Below are 17,131 nucleotides of genomic sequence, written 5' to 3' on the forward strand. Positions count from 1 at the left end.
AGGAAGGGGGAGGGGGGGCACCGGGCACGGGGAGGCGGGACCGGGCACGGGGCGGGGGCCGGGGGGGAGGGGAACGCAGGGAGGGAGCACGCAGGGGGAGTAGGAGGAGCAGCAGGAGGAGGAGGTGGAGGGGCTGAGGAGAGGGAGGAGTGGGCACGGGGGGAGGGGGAGAGGAAAAGGAGGCACCCAGAGAGAGGAGAAAGGAGGGAGAGGCCGGGGGGCGGGGAGGGGGGGGAAGAGGAGGTGGGAGGAGGGGGTGCTGGGCCAGGTAGTGGGGGAGGGATGAGGGCGCGCTGGACGCGCTGCCGTGCGCTCCGGGGGGAGCGCGCTCTTAAGGGGGAAGCGCTTCGAGGAAGATTCTTGCTGGGGGCTGAGCCCAGGAAAGAAAGCGGTGGGGTCTGTGCCCGCCCCTCGCTCCTGGAGGCCGCAGTCTTCGGGTCTGGGGGTTGGAAGGGGAGGCACCCGGCCCCTCGGCTTTCTGCTTTCAGGCCAGGAGAGGAGAGACTTGGCCCAAAGAAAGTGACTCAGGCACCATTAGGAACTCTCCGCGCCCTGGGGCCTTCGGGCAGCCCTGGACCTCCTCGCGTCCCCAGGTTCCCTGGGCACGCGGGTCCTAGCTGGGCGGGGCTGCTGGGACCCCGGGCGGTCACAGCGAGACCCTAGTCTGGGAAAACCAGACACGTGGCTGGCTCACTGCCGGCCCCCCCACCCCTATCTCAGCCCCCCCTTTCTTGATCAAGTTCAAGATCGGTCTCCGTAGCGCGCTCACCACCCTCCAACCCCCTCTCCCCTCCCCCTCCCTATATTCCGTACCATCTCGCCTCTTCACTCTTCCTTTGTCTCTTTCCCACCACTTAGTTTACACCCTCCCATGCTCCCCTTCTTCCTCCCTAATCGGGTGCCTGGGACTCCAAGATGCGTTCACCTGTCCGACCCAAACATTTCAGCGATCGCGAGCGCTCGCCACCGACTAGCTCACGGCTCCCTCCCCACTACCCCGACTCCTCCCGCCGGTCATTGTGCTCCCCTAGACCACACCGTACCGGCTCCTTACGGCGCGCAAGCTACAGTTATAAAGTAATAGGAAAACATCAGGAATGCTCTATCCCAGACCTGGGCGCGTACTGTCCGCGGAGACACAGCGTGGCAGGAGAGGGAAGCCCCACACCGATCAGAGACGCCGTCCTCCGCACCCGCGAACCTCGTCCGCCAGGGGTGCCGGAGAGGACCGCGTGGGGCGTCGCGGGGTGGAGGGTGGAGGACCCTGGACCTGCGAACAATCTCCGACTCAGCCTAAGACACAACTCGTTTCGTCCCCAAACAGGACAATTAGACCCCACAGAGGAGATGGGTCAAGGGCAGATGTCCCCCTCCCCAGATTTACAACCTCTGTTACAACGCATCAGCATTCAGAAAAATCTTGTGCTTTAACAGGGACGAGGAGCTGCCCTCGTCGAATTCTGTGAGGAAATGGCCAAAAAAACAAAAACAAACAAAAATACAACCAACGATCCCACCTCCTGGTCCCTCTAGTAGCATCCGAAAAAGAAGGGCAATTTCTACTGGCTTTACTCTACAACTCATTCACAGTGGAATCAGCAAAGAAGAAAAAAAACAAGACAGCCATCACGATTGTTTGCAATTTTAAAATAGACTGCCTTTAACCCTCCAACTTTTTTTCTCTAAAAGCCTTTTTCTTTCTTTCACTGAAAGCTTTGCATTGTGAACAATCCGAGGTAAACAAGGCTCCCTCTACAGGTGTGAGTCGGAAGTACAACACAGGTTCAGAGCTCAGTATTCATTCACCCCTTAGAAAAAGAAAGATGGCAACATATCAAATTAAAGGCAGGCAGACTTCTCCCACACGTCCTAAAGATTCATTCTGTCAGTATAGAACCTACACTTTCTTTTTAAAAGAGGGTCTAAGCCACTCATTCGCACCTTTTATTCCTGAAATCGGATGTGTTTTCAAACCAACGCACCCTTCCCAGTGTTCTCTAACTGATCTTCTCCTCCTCTGTGGTGGGGACAGCCTGGAGACTGCATCACCTGAAGGTCCACACATGTTGGTGTGCAATACTGATTTTTAGAAGTTTAATTAGTGGCCACGACTCTCCAGTTCATCCGGGGACATGTGGGCGTTTCCAACATGGGAAATGCCCTTCCTCACTTTGAAAATGAGATAATTCAGGCCCGGATTTCCCATCTCTTCTCACCACATTTCTAGAGAACTTTGACTTCTCCTGGCCTGAGTCACTATTTCTCAGCAGTGGTGGACATCTGGGCTTGAAATATAAAGCCGAATCCAACTGAAGTTCAAAGGTGGAATTGAACCCAGATAACCCGCCTCTTTTCTGACTAATAAAAGAGAGCCAGTACCGCCCAGGATAGCAGAGCAGTGATTTTCCCTAGGCATGAAATGTGAACTCATTTACCATCCCTGAGATAAAACAGCCTCAGCCCCACTCAACCCACAGAAAGCAGTTGGGAGCCCTAGAGAAACCTGGCTTTAGCAGCACTGAAAATTAGGTGAGTTTTCATGTGTGCTGAAGCCTGCAGAAATCTCCCGGGTCCTTGCTCCCGCAGGAGCGGCCACTCCTTGAGTAACCTTGTGCTGGTTGCTTTCAGTGTCCTTTTGCCTTTGGACAACTCCCTCGATCCTTACAGTGGCCACAGCACAGGTCCCAACAAGGAATGGCATGCCCTAGTTTCTTGACCACTAATTCTCCCAATGATGCATCCCTGCCTCCCTTCTTTCAGCCCCAGTCTGGTGGGAGACTATGGCAGAGAAGGATGCTCCCATCTGCTTAAGAGGGCAATACCGCCTGCATGCCCCCTTCATGTCAGGCTCTGCAAGCAGGGGGTGATTTTTTTTAATGTTTGCCTATTTAGAGAGAGAGAGACAGAGCGAGTGGAGGAATGGCAAAGAGAGGGAGACAGAGAATCCCAAGCAGGCTCCACGCTGGGCTTGATCTCATGAACCGTGAGATCATGACCTGAGCCAAAATCAAGAGTGGACGCTCAACCCACTGAGCCAGCCAGGACCCCCAACAGTGGGGGTTTCAGTAAGTGGACAATTGGCAGGGCATTTGCTCTGTGGGGCTTCTTAAGTGGCAAACTCCTCCAGACAGACTCCTGTGCGAAATGAGCATACTCTACAAGTGGGGACCTGGCCAAGGGAATCAGGGGTTTGTTATTATGAGGAAAAACAGGATCTTAGTCTGATCAAAGAGGACACTGTTCAAGCATCTCAAAGCATTTAAAAACCTATTTATCCCTATAAATTACTTTAGTTATGATGGAAGAGAACATGTACCTGCACAATGGAGAGACTGGCAGACACCCACTAACCATGTGAGGTCAAATTCAGTAGCCCCCAAAGTGGGGCCGCCCAACATGATGTGCTCACCTCCTGAAGAGATGCAGTAATCACCCATGTTGTGTTCTCCTCCAAAATGCATAACCTGAATCTGATTATGAAGAGACAACCAGACAAGAAATCTAGAGAGACTCTCCACAACACAACTGTCCTGGACTCTTCAAAAGATTCATTGTTATTAATTCGGCTGTTCTAGGTCCTGAGAGTAGAGAGAAATAACAACTAAATGCAAAGTTTGAATCTTGGTTGGATCCTGGAAACAAGGAGTAAGACGGGGATGGGCTGAAGTAGAGGCACAGGAAGGGGATGGTGAGGGACGGAGTGGAGAGGGGTTGAGGGTGGTGACAAGGGTCTGGGCGGAGTGATCAAGGAAGGACCCTCTCAGGAGTAAGCCCATGTGTGCCCTGACCCCAGGGTGGCTGAAGTTGACAACTGGGTGAAGACTTGAGGGCACAGTCTTTCAGGAAGAGAGAAGAGGTGGTGCCAAGGCCCTGAGGCAGGAAGGGACTTGACATGTTTGAGGAACAGAAAGGTGAGCAATGTGACCAGAGCGAGATGGGCTGGGGTCGGGGGGATAAAGGTGAGAGGGTATTCAGGGCCAAGTACGCAGGGCCGTGTATCACACCGTTAAGTGTGTGGATTTTATTCTAAGAGTGAGGAAATGGTCCAATATGAATTATGTTTTTAGATCAGAGGCGATGAAACTATAAGGAAGCAAGAGTGACAGCAGGGAGACCAGTGAGGAGGTCAAGTAAAGTCTAGCCAAATGGGACAGGTTCAAATTCTGGTTCTGACACTCAAGTGACCTTGGGCACCACACTTAAACCTCTTTAAGCCTCAGTTTCCTGATCTGCAAAGTGGATAATAAGATAGTCTGCTTAATGTAGTATTTGACACCAAATTTCCCCTTTGAAATTGGACGCTGTGGTGGCCAGCCTCCAAGATGGCTCTGTGTGATTCTCACCTCCTGGTATCACAGCCTAGTGCGCTGTCACAATGAGTAGGGCCGAGCAAGCGATGAGATTTTGTGGGAAGGAGAGTGCATGGCTTCTGAGGTTAGGTCATGAAATGCAGCTGGATCTCCTCCCCAGGGCAGTGCTTGGTAAATGGTAGCGTTGATCATCATCATCAGGATTCTGAATTTTCGAAATGATGACTACCCACCCCCAGCCCCCCCTGCACAAATGCTGCACGGTTTACTCAGCCACCAGTGACGGGCAGCAATTCCCATTTGATGGCATGCTTGTCAGTGCTGAGTATTAGCAATCTCTTCCGTCTTTACCGATCTGAGAGGTGAAAAAGACTTATCTCTTATTTTGGCATTGTGAGTGTATATTTATGTGTATTGTGTTTATCCATCACTTGCATTTCTTAGAACAACCTGTTCATATTCTTTGTCCATCTCTCTGTTTGAGTTGATAGTCTTTTTAAAAAATTTTTTACTAAAAAATGTTTAATGTTTATTTTTGAGAGAAAGAGAGAAAGAATATGAGTGGGGGAGGGGCAGAGAGAGAGGGAGACACAGAATCAGAAGCAGGTTCCAGGCTCTGAGACGTCAGCACAGAGCCCCATGGACGGCTCGAACTCATGAGCTCTGAGATCATGACATTAGCTGAAGGTGGATGCTCAACCGACTGAGCCACCCAGGTGCCCTGGTTGTCTTTTTTTTTATGAAGGAAATTTAATCTTTTGTCATATATTTTGAAAATATGTTGTTCTTTCATGATCTTTTTATTTTATCTGTGATGAGATTATTTTGCCATATGGAAATTTTTCATTTTTATATCCTCTCAATTTTTTTTTCTATCAGGGCATAAGAGTTTCAGGCCAGGGGCGCCTGGGTGGCTCAGCTGGTTGAGTGTCTGGCTTCAGCTCAGGTCATGATCTCATGGTTCATGGGTTCGAGGCCCACATCGGGCTCTGTGCTGACAGCTAGCTCAGAGCCTGGAGCCTGCTTCAGATTCTGTGTCTCCCTCTCTCTCTGACTCTCCTCTGCTCACGCTGTCTTTCTCTGTCTCTCAAAAAAATAATAAATAAATAAACATAAAAGAAAAAAAGAGTTTCAGGCCAAAACAAAGGTTTTTCCCACTCTAAGATTGTAGAAGTAATTCACCTGTATTTTCTTGTGGAGCACTTATAGCTCCATTATAGTTAAATCTCTCTCTCTTTCTCTCTCTTTTTTTATTTTAACTAAGCTCTATGCCCAATGTGGTGCTTGAACTCAGGACCTTGAGATCGAGTGTCACATGCTCTACTGACTGAGCTCACCAGAGCCCCAAATCTTTATTCAATCTGTAATTTATCTCCATATAAGTAGTGAGGTGAGATCTAGTTTGTGTTCTTTTTAAGTGGTTATCCAAGTTGTCCCAACACCATCTTTGGTATAATTCGTCTTTGTCCATGGATTCGAAATGCCAACACTAGAGAACACTACGCTAATTTCCCACTATTTTTAGAATTGTCTATTCTAGTTTATTGATCTATTCCTGTCCCAAGATTATAGCTCTAGAATATATCTTAATACCTAGTAGGGCTAACATCCACCTCTGTCGCCAAGAACTGCCCAATTAAAGCCAGGCCATGACAGAGAGGTGCTTTAGGTGTAGACAATCAGAGAGAAGGAAGGGCTTGGGGTAGGGGGTTCTTGGAAGAGGTGACATCCACCTGAACCAAAGAAGGCAGGAGGAATGTGGCAAGGAGGGAGGGCGTCTCAGCAGGCAGAGGGGCGTGGATGGAAGTACCAAAGGCGTCACACATGCCTGAATTCAAAACACCTGATCTGCAGATTGGGGCGTAGCCTGCCTTCGCCATTTATTCTTGGCATTTGCTGATTTTTGCACAGCTGGCTGAGACCTCATAGTCAGTTGGACAACTTTGCTGAAACCTAGAACTGTCCAATACTGTGTCCTCAGTCCTTCTCTGATTAGATAAATTTCCCATGTGAGTATAACTAAAAGAGCCTGACGTGTGAAAATGTACTTTCCTAACAAGCACGACAAAAGGTAGAAATTACACTGTCACCAATCTCCTTTTCAGTGATGTGCTGCTTTAAAGTGTCCTCAGTTAAGCTCTGTTCATGTCACTCTCCTAATCCAAAACCTTCAATGGCTCCCAGGTGCTGGCAGAACCCAGTTGCAGCTCAATGGCCTGGTGTTGGGAGGCCTTCCAAAGTCCTGCGGCCTTATGTCCTTCTGTTCCAGGCTGTGGACTCTGCTTCAGACACACTCACTGTCTTCTGTTCCCCAATCACCCATGTGCGCACCCCTCCGTCCCTTTGATCATGCATGCTTCCAGGCACATGTCGTTCCACAAATAGGTACAGACCGCCTAACACATGCCACACACCACGGTAAGTACGGGAGACCCAACAATGAACACTACAGATGTAAGTCTGCCCCCTCAGAGCCTGCAGGCCAGCAGGGGGGAGGGAGGGAGGGAGGGAGGGAGGGAGAGGGAGAGAGAGAGATTAAATGAATGACCACATGGTTTCTGGTCACAGGATGTAACATTCAATTTGCACTTAACAATTGTGGGGTCTGTTGGGAAGAAACTCCCTAGCATGTAAGGACATACTGGATCCTGGAGAGCTCCCCCGAGGAGGTGACATCATTTAAGCTGGGTGTTAAAGGATGCATGCTAGGAAGGTGCTTTAGGCCATCAACAAAGACACCCTCTACCCTTGCCAAATCTGGAACCCTGAACCCAGAGCGCCAATCTCGCAGACCCCCCGGCTGGCCCTTGCGGCAGGTCTCCGTTACTCTCCGGTCACCTAATGTGCTTGTGGTACTTCCGGTTTCCTGCTTCATGCCTCCTTTTCCTGACTGGACCATGAACTCTCGGGGCTAGGACAGGCTGTCAGGCGGCACAGCCCCCCGCAGCGTCCTGCATGCAGTAGGAACTCCTCACTGCCTCACTTAGGGCCCCGTTTCACCCTCTGCCCAGTACACTCTGAGCGCCAAGGCACAGCTCTGAATTAGGCACACCGCCTGCAACCCAGGCCTGCAGAGCACGCACCCCCGCCCCCGCTGTGTCCCTAGCACCTTCGGAGAGGCTTAGCCAAAAAGCCAGCTGCCACCCAGCACCTCCACTCTCAGGCACACGTACAACAAAACGAACAGAGAAGGTCCCTACAGAACACATTCTAGAATGGTCCCAGAACACTGTTCGCCGGAGCCCTGACCTGGAACCCACCCAGACGAACGCGAAAGGAGACTGGCTAGCTGTGGCACGTGGCACAACCCTGACCACAGAAGGGAGCCAACCGGGAGCGCACGCCGCAACACAGACGCTGCTCACACACAGGCTTGTGAGCGAAAACGCGCATGCTGTAGCAGTCTGTGTAGAGAAAGGTCTGGAATGGGCAAAACCAACGTATGCTTTAGAGGCCAGGTGGTCGCCCTTGGTGGGGGTGGTGACTGGGAGGGGGGCACAGGGGGGCTTTGGGATGCTCACAATGTTCTGTTTCTCGATCTGGGAATTGGTCACAGGAGGTGGCTTCAGTGTGGAAAAACTTACCAGCGGTCCACTTAATGGTGTGTGCTCTTTTCTGTCTGTGTGGTATACTTTTCTTTTTAAATTTTTCAATGTTTTATTTATTTTTGAGAGAGAGAGAGAGACAGCGTGAGCAGGGGAGGGTCAGAGAGAGAGGGAGACACAGAATCAGAAGACGGACTCCAGGCTCTGAGCTAGCTGTCAGCACAGAGCCTGACGCGGGGCTCAAACCCACGAACCGTCAGATCATGACCTGAGCCGAAGCCGGACGCTCAACCGACTGAGCTACCCAGGCGCGTACTCTGGTGTACTTTAATAAAAATTTGAAAAAAGGAAAAAAGCTGAAGCCGGTTGCCGTGGCCCAGCAGCCTGGAGCTCGGTATGATCAGTTACTAGGCCTGCTCTGAGCCCCAAACTTACGTGGGGCGGGGAGTACGTGCTACCTTGTTGAATCAGCCAAATAGCAAGGTTGATACTAATTGCCATTTTGTGATGAAGAGTAGGGGCTCTGGGAGGGAGATTAAGTGACTCATCCAGTCACCCAGCAGTGAGGAAGCTGGTGTTCAGAGACCAGGGGACACGCCCGCAGTCACAGAGCTGGAAGCCAGTGTCTGTGCTGGGGCTTGAACCAGGGTGTGTGGGTCCCCAGTGTGTGCAGTGCCCTGCTAAGAAGGGATGGCTGAGCTGGGCCATGTGGCGTCATGCCCCACCGACCTCCAGCGCGGCAGAAAGACAAACCGCCAGAGCAAGTCTGGGCCCTCAGAGGTCTCCCCGGGGCTAGCACCGACAAGGGGCTCGGGCTGCTCCCTCTGGCGGGACCCCAAGGCTTCTCTGTGCAACCCCTGAGGGAAGCTGGGCCTGGGGTGTCTTGCTAGCTCTTGGGCAGGTGGCTGGAGGAGAGGCCAGGGCCCCCTGCAAGACGCTGTGGCTACCAGTTGCTGCTCCAGGGAGGACAGGCTCCCCTGTGGGGACAGGGTGCCAAGGGAAAGGGCGGGTGGCAGTTCCGCTTTTCGCCCTAAGTCCCTCCGAGACAGCACCCGCAGCTGGGAAGTGTGTGGGTAACGGCCAAGGATTCCGGGGGCAGAGCTACTGCACGGAGAACTTTCTGGCGGCTGGAGTCCTGTCCCTGGTGGGCAGCCCCGGGGGAGCAGGTGACTGGGGCGTGTTCTGATTGCACTCCGGCCCTTCCTCCACGTGACCTCAGGCAGGCAGCCTACCCTCTCTAAGCCTTTGTTCTCTCATCTCTAAGGTGGGGGGACAACAGGGACTCGCTCTGAAGGCTGCTGGGAGGTTTAAATGCAGTGATGCCTGCAGGAGGCCTGATGGGTGCCCGGCACAGGCTGTGTGCCCAGGCCTTAGCTATCACGGTGTCCATGGCACTATGAACAATAAATAGTTTGTAATGACGCCATCAGCCAAATACCTTTACTGAGTCCCTGCTGTGCGCCAGGACTGCGGGCTGGGGTCAGAGGACCCAGACCCACCCCCCGTGAAGCAGGAGGTGCTGGTACCACTGGGGCCTTGGCCTGCCCCTGTCTGTGCTCACTCTCCGCTTCTCTTTCCTCTCTCCTCCTTCCTCTTCCCCTGGGAAGTAACAGCGTAATGCTAGCGGGAACGGGGCTCTCTCACACTAACTCTGTGACTTCAGACCAGTTACCTGAGCTCTCCGACACGGGGCCCAGTCTTCCCGGATGTGTGGGGCACCTGGCACACAGAAGGCCTTCGGCAGCCGTTTCTTCTCTCCTCCTTCCTCTCCTCCTCTTCTTCTCCCTCCCTGTTTCGCCTCTGTTTTCCTCCCTTCTTATTATTTTCTCCTCCCCAATCCTTTGGCATCTTAATAACCCAAGTCCATTATTAAGCTCAATTGACGGCACCCAGGCATTGGGAGATACTGTGGACTAACTTATCGGACACCCAAACTCTACATGTCTCCCTTCCTTTTCTCAAGTAGAGAGGGTAGAAAAACAAAATTTTTTCTTTCAAAGCCTCCCTTGCAGCTGGAGGTAGCCACGTGACACTGGCCAAAGTGATGTTAACAAAAGTCTATTGGCAATTTTCTGGGAAAGCTTTGGCTTGCTGGCCTGAGCTTACACCACCCCTTCCCATCTTCCTCTCACCTTTTTTTTTTAAATTTAAAAAAATTTTTTTTTCCTCTCACCTTGAATGCAGACAAGATGGCTGGAGCAACAGCAGCCATCTCGCAAGCATGAGGAAAAGGTCAGCAACGTCAGAGGCATCAACCCCAACAATGGTTCCTCCACTCATCTTGTTTCAGTAGCAAAAAAAAAAAAAACCCAACTCTTCATGTTTGGCTGTAGAGTCAGCTGACTTTTTGTTCTTGTAGTCAAAAGCATCCCTGAATGACTCAGGGGATTCCTATTTGTGGATGGACTGGACAGCAAGGACTCCACTCCTATGTGGCTTTTTCTCTAGAACATAGACTCCTTAAAGAAGACTGGGGAAGGGGGCTATGTCTGGGCACCTGCTGGGCGCGTCCAGGAGAAGGGCGTGCCTGGGAGAAGACAAGCACTTACTTCCCTCCCCTATGAACTCCGCAGGAGGGGAAGGTGCCAAGGCTATGGCACAGTTGTGCCCGGGCACTTCCTGGGCCACAGCAGTGCACCAGTTAAAATGTATCTTCTGTTTCTATGCTATTTTTTTTTCTTGAGGCACTTAGAGACATTCCAAAGATCCAAGCCTTAAAACAACAGGGGGCTAGCAAGGCATGGGCTCTGTTACTCATTTCTACCGAGGGGGGAGCCCCGGGAGAGGAGTGCTGGCCTGAGGCCACGCTTCTGGTGGTTATATGCTGGGCAGAGCCCTTCTGCCTGTCTGTGAGCACCTGGGCCCAACGCTTTCCAGGCGCTGGTACTGGGGTCCTAAGGAAGGGTGGAGGGGTGCTGCCTGGGCATAGGAGGGGAAGGTGGGCGGGGCTGTGGGCCCCTCTGCCAGCTTTGCCGGCAACATGCCTGCCTGCAGCTGCCTCTGGATATGCTGGACTTCCTCCCCAAAAGAATTTCTTTGAAGAAAGGGGTTCCTCTGTCAAAAAGCAAACTTTGGAAACCACTAAAGCCTGGTCTAAACCTGCTGTCTCAGTAACAGGGAGGCTGCCGCAGAGAAGTGAAAGTTAGATAGCTGGCCGGGGCAGGGCCACACCTAGAGCCAGAGTCCCTGGACACCCTCTTGGGTGCTCGTCTCTGCTCGCCACCACCCCAGCTAAGCCCCACTCTCCTCTGAGAGCAAAATGCAGCCTGAGGTCCACACTGCACACGACAAACTTTATGTCCAGCTGGTGGGCCCAGAGGGGGCTGTTCTCTGCACACTGCATAAGCCTATCCCAAGCATGTCTCGGCCTCACTCCCTCTGCCCTAGCCCCCTTGCTATTCCACCCCAGGGCCTTTGCACTTGCATGTCTGCTGGCAAGCCTTTCCTCCTTCATTGCCCCAGGTCTGGCTACTTCATATCAATCTGGGCTCGGATTACTACCTGTTCCAAGGCCTTGTCACCCAGAGGTGTAGTCTATCAACTGTCCCTACTTTAATTCTCTGACTCAAACTTCTCACTTTTCTGTATTTTTTCTTAAAAAAAAATCCCCCCCCAATGTTTTATTTAGTTTTGAGAGAGAGAAAGAGGCAGTGTGAGCCAGGGAGGGTCAGAGAGAGAGGGAGATACAGAATCTGAAGCAGGCTCCAGGCTCTGAGCTATCAGCACAGAGCCCGACGCAGGGTTTGAACCCATGAACCATGAGATCATGACCCGAGCAGAAGCTGGACGCTCAACCAACTGAGCCACTGAGGCACCCCTGGATTTTTCATATTGACTTATCATCTCTACAGCCTGTGAGTTCCCCGAGAAAAGGCGCTTTATCTCTTTCCCTCTTTTCCTCCGTGCTCAGAACGCAGTAGGACATAGTGTCCAGGACATAGTAGGAGCTTCAGTGATTTTTGAAGGAAGGAAGAAAGGAAGGAAGAATTTTAAAACTGTACAAACACAGGGTAACTGGGAGGGCAAGGTCTGATGGGCTGTGAGCAGGAGCCATGGGCCTCTGTCTCTCCCGTCGGAGTGGGGGTGGGGTCCACGCCTGGGCACCCCGAGTGACACAAAGCAGCCAGCACGAATTCACAGGGAACACTGCGCTGTCCCACCCTCAAAAAAGAAAAAAAAAGGCTGCTAATGAGGTAAACACAATCATAACCAGGAAAATCTTGGCCATGCCTCTCTGCGTTCACCCAAAGCCATTATCTCTAATTGATCTCCAGACATCAGCTGCCGAAGCGTCTGAACTCCTCCCGCGCCCCCCAGGTCTGGTTACAAAGCCCTGGCTCACCCGCCCACCAGCCCAGTGGGGTCAGCTCTCCTCCAGCAGCTCTTTGCTGGGGTGCCAGGACCTGTCTGCGCCCCATGTGAGAAAGAGCAATCAGGGAGGGTCAAGAACCTATGGAAAAGCCACGACCCACAGATGCTCAGCCGCCAGGGGCCCAGAGACCCATATTTCAGGGCCCAGAGGAAGGCTAGACAAAGCCACCAGGGGGTTTGCCCCCCAGAATGTGACAGAACACAGGGAGGGCTGGGGAAAGGACCCTGCCCCAATATCCCACTTGCTCTAGTGGGAAGAGAACCTTGAAAACTGGGGTTAGGAGTTAAGTTGTGAAAAACAGCAGTGACAACCACCCAATAGGACTTAGTCACAAGACAGGGCCCCTCCGGGCCTCAGTCAGGCTGGGCCCAGAGCAAGGCGGGTCACAAGGTCAGCTGTGGTTCAGGGACCATCTGGATGTTTTGAGTTGCTCCTTCCTGGCCCAGCCCAGGAGAGACACCTTTTTTCCTGCTGGGTCTCTCTTGTCCTTAAAGACAGAGCAGGAGTCAGCTCCCCAGGGTCCCTCCCGGGGGAGGGTTACAGTCAGAGCTCTGAGAAGACAGAGCTGCCTCCCATTCCTGAGGCCCAGGTAGCAGCTCCTGACCTTGCTCCCAGCTTTTCCTTTGACACAGAGAAAGCATCCCCAGGCTGGCCCAGCATGCAGGATTCTGCTTGGGGCACCAGGCGGCTCTCCTGCCTGCACCAGTAAATTATGGGCACTGTGTACATTTTTTTCCCCTGGATAATGAAGTTGAAAGGCCCGCTCGGCATCTTCACATGTGGGGGTGGGGATAGGGGTGGTGGTGGATGTCAGCAGCCTGGAAGGAGACTGAGCCTTTAAAAACTGATGGGAGGGGTGCCTGGGTGGCTCAGTGGGTTGAGTGTCTGACTCTTGGTTTCAGCTCAGGTCATGATCTCACGGTTTGTGGGTTCAAGCCCTATGTCGGGCTGCCCCCATGGGATTCTCTTTCTTTCCCCCTCTCTCTCTGCCCCTCCCCCCCACTCACTCTTTTTCTCAAAACAAAAACAAAAACAAAAACAAACCAATAAATTAAAAAAATAAAAACTGATGGGGACAATGAGCTGTTTAGGTTCCGGGTATCTACTGACTCCATCAGGCAACTGGCTTTTGAGCCAGGATGTTGGTTGTTTTCTGCTTTTTTCCCCACACAGCTTCAGGGAAGCAGGCAGACAGAAGAGACGCAGATCTCCCTGAACCCCAGGCTGTCCTGGCAAAATAGCCATAATGCTCATTTTCTTTGAATATCTGGAAGCGGCAGCAAGTTTCTAGAAAGTACCTGAGGATTCTCAGTAGTATGTATTGATCTCTAAAACAATTCCCTATAACAAAGATGTTGGGGGGCGCCTGGATGGCTCAGTCAGTAGCGCGTGCGACTCTTGATCTGGGGACAAGTTCACAAGTTTAGTAGGCAGAGAGCCTACAAAATAAAATAAAATAAAATAAAATAAAATAAAATAAAATAAAATGTTTGGCAATGGGCTCTTTACTCCCTATTTGTCCTCTCAAAGAGGGGTTTCCAAGAAAATTGTCCCTCTCAAATTTAGAAATGCCCTGTTTCGTTTGACACCATCCTTAGGAGGATGGGAAAGCTGGGGTGTCCATGTTCGTAGCCCCCAGATTCTAGCACTGGGATCATGATGCTCCTGGCTCACAGTCCTCCCTTGGCTTTTGGTGAGCAGAAAGGCCTGAAGTAAAAGTGTCTTGACTTTATATTTACATGGCTAGATCAATAGTGCCTCAGGCGCCTGGGTGGTTCAGTCAGTTAAGTGTCAGACTTCATCTCAGGTCATGATCTCATGGCTCCTGAGTTCGAGCCCCAGCATCAGCTCTGTGCTGACAGCTCAGAGCCTGGGGCCTGCTTCAGATTCTGTGTCTCCCTCTCTCTCTGCCCCTCCCCTGCTTGCGCTCTGTCTCTCTCTGTCTCTCAAAAAAAAATATTAAAGCAACAACAACAACAACAAGAGTGCCTCTGTGTTATCGTTCCCCCACCAAGAATGGGATACAAAAATTCTTAAGCATTATACCTTTTTTTTTTTCCCTCAAATAACTTTCTTTCCAAGCCAAGGTAACTTGGAAAAGATGGACAAGGAAGACAACCATTCCTACGAGACATTAAGACATATTAGTATTAACACTTACAACAGTTGGCGCTGGTACATGAATAGACAAAGAGTCCAATGGGCTGAACAGAAGCAGATTCTGTTTCAGATGGAAATTTAGTGAATTATAAAGGTGGCATCTCAAATCAATGGGGAGAAAATAGATTCTTTAATAAATGATGCCTCCGCAGAAGGGTAAAGAAGGGTCTGCGTCTCAGAATACACCCGGATAAGCTCCAAATGGATCAAAGATTAATTGAAAAATAAAAATGTGCTTATTTTTTGCTCTTTCCTCTTAGATGCTCTAAAAGGAAGGATACTCCAGTAGCAATAAACACGCCTAGCACCCAGATTGTGGTTTTTTAAATATGATTCTTCAATAAAAGGAAACGGAGCTCCTTTGAGATATGGCTGATTCTAGGATTGGGGCAGGAAATACAGGCGAGCCTGGAGCACCTCATAGGGCCAGAGAGTGAAGAAACTCTGAAGCAGGACCAAGCAAAATTCCACAGAAAACAAGCCCCCAAACTCCTCCATTGGGGTATGTCAGAAAAGCACGGCGACCAACCAGAAGAGCTCCCAGTGGCTAAAGTTGGAATAGTTTCAGCATCAAAATAAAATGCAGTATTGGATTATAACCCAAAGTATAAAATAAATAGCCATATAAATAAATTATTGCATGATTAAGTGAATTTATAAACGAGGGAGGAGAGACAAATCTCCCATGCCAAAGAATTCCAAATAATATTTGTAGATATTTGTCCCTCAAGTAGGGACATTATAACCCCTGCTCCTTAGGTGTGGGCCGTACACGGTGACTTCCCGCCAAGGTGTACCGTGGAGCGGGGGGCGGGGGGGGGGGGAGTGCGGCTTTACAGTTCTGAAACCTGACAAACATTATCTCAGCCAGGTGTGACCAAGGCCAACAGCAACGGTCATGAATCACGTTGACAGGCTGTACCCCTCCTACAAAGTGGTGGAGATGGCGCTGTGTCTGCCGTCTTCCTCTTAATGACCCATACCACCAGCTTTCTATTGAGGAAAATATCAAATTCCAGAATTATACAAACTGCCTGACCAGTAGACTTTAAATCTGTCAAGGTCATCAAAAAACGAGTAAAAGCCGAGAAACTGTCACAGCCAAGAGGAGCTTCAGGAGACATGACAACTAAATGTAGTGTGGTATCCCCAATAGGATTATGTAACCGAAAAAAGGAAATTAGGTAAAAACTAAGGAAGTCTAAATAAACAATAATGTGTCAGTACTGGTTCACTAGTTGTAGTAAATGTATTGTAACCACATAAGGTGTTAACAGTATGTGAAACTGCCAGCAGGGGCGGGGGTAGCTAATGTGGGGATTCTATACCATTTTCTCCATTTTTCTGTAAACCTAAAACTTTTCTAAAAAGCAGTCTATTAAAACAATGAAAACATGAAAGTACTAAAGGAGAACATGGAAGTGGAGTGGAGTTACTTAGCTTTTTAAAGACCCAAATGCAGAAGCCATTAAAGAAAAAACCATAAATATGAGCACACAAAGATAAAAATAAAAATGACAAAACACACACATCCTAAGCAAGATCAAAAGAAAGAGGGTGAAGGTTGGAAAAAAGAGGCAATGGCTAACTCTGGGGAATCAAAAGAAAGAAAATGTAATCACAGTAGGCTAACAGGCTTAGCTATGAATAATCTATGCACAGTCATAACAATATAGATAAAGAAGTGATTCATCCAAATAGAGAAGTATGGAGAATATTGAGTGATGGAGGAGGGGATATAATATATGCATTTATAAAAGAGTCATAACAGTATGAATATCTAAAGAATAAAGTAAGAAATTAAACAATATCAACCCAAACAGCCCAAATTAAAAAACTAGCAGCATGAGCATATGTTGTTTAGAAATAAAAGGTTAAGCCAGAAGAAAGAGCAAAAAGGTAACCAAGAAAAGAGGCAGTCTCTGAAAAAGAAGAAACTGAAGTGGGAAGGCCAGGACAGGGTCTGCTGTTTTTCCATCTGATGTTTAAAGTTTTTATTCTATTGATAAAAATAAAAATGAATGCAAATAAACAAAAAAAGATAAAGGGCCACCTTAGATGCAGTTTCTGACACTGAGCTATGGGGGAGGGTCTGAGGGGGCACAGGGCAGAATCTGAGGGCAACTGCCCCGTCTGCGCATCGGCTCACCGCAGAAATGCTCCAAGGATCATTCTTTGCCTGGAAAAATCCGAACAGCAGCCCTGGTCAAGGTCAATATTTCAGTTGCTTTTTGTTTTTCTTGCCGCAGCACAAACCTTCCACGGTGCCAGGGATTTACTGAGACAGGAAAAGGTTTGGGCTATAGCTTCTCAGATCTTGAAAATGGAGCCAGGGCCATTTCAGGTCCTTTTGGGACTCTCGTGGAAGCAAGCTGCACCCCTTCACTTCAACTACATAACAAGTAACAGGCAGGCTGATCCCAGAGGCCTGTTAAGGGTGTCTGAGCAGCGGGAGGCAGGAGATGGAGCAAGAGGAGGAAGTGAGGGAGGCCAGGAATTGGGAGAAAAGGTGGAGACTGGGAACTGAGAAAGTAGTCCCAGTATGCCTTGGTGGGTGAGCCCGCTGGGGACCGGAGGAGAAGGACTAAAATCCAGGTAGCCAAGGAGCAGATCCACGTTCTCCGAAGTTCTTCAGGGTCCATGCCACATACCGCTCCATGCACATTTCCAGAGAGCAGAGATGCTCAACGTTTGAAGATACTGGTCCAGAGAAGTGGCCACAGCAAGAAAGAACCACAAATGAC

At 50.1% G+C, this 17,131-nt stretch overlaps 1 protein-coding gene across 2 annotated transcripts in view; it reads right to left on the bottom strand.

Annotated features, from left to right (window-relative positions):
* Positions 1–17,131, bottom strand: part of NOL4L (nucleolar protein 4 like) — an 84,830-nt gene that overhangs the window by 36,004 nt on the left and 31,695 nt on the right. The window lies entirely within an intron of this gene.

This window comes from Suricata suricatta, chromosome 12, assembly GCF_006229205.1.
Source record: "Suricata suricatta isolate VVHF042 chromosome 12, meerkat_22Aug2017_6uvM2_HiC, whole genome shotgun sequence".
NCBI classification, from domain to species: Eukaryota; Metazoa; Chordata; class Mammalia; order Carnivora; family Herpestidae; genus Suricata; species Suricata suricatta.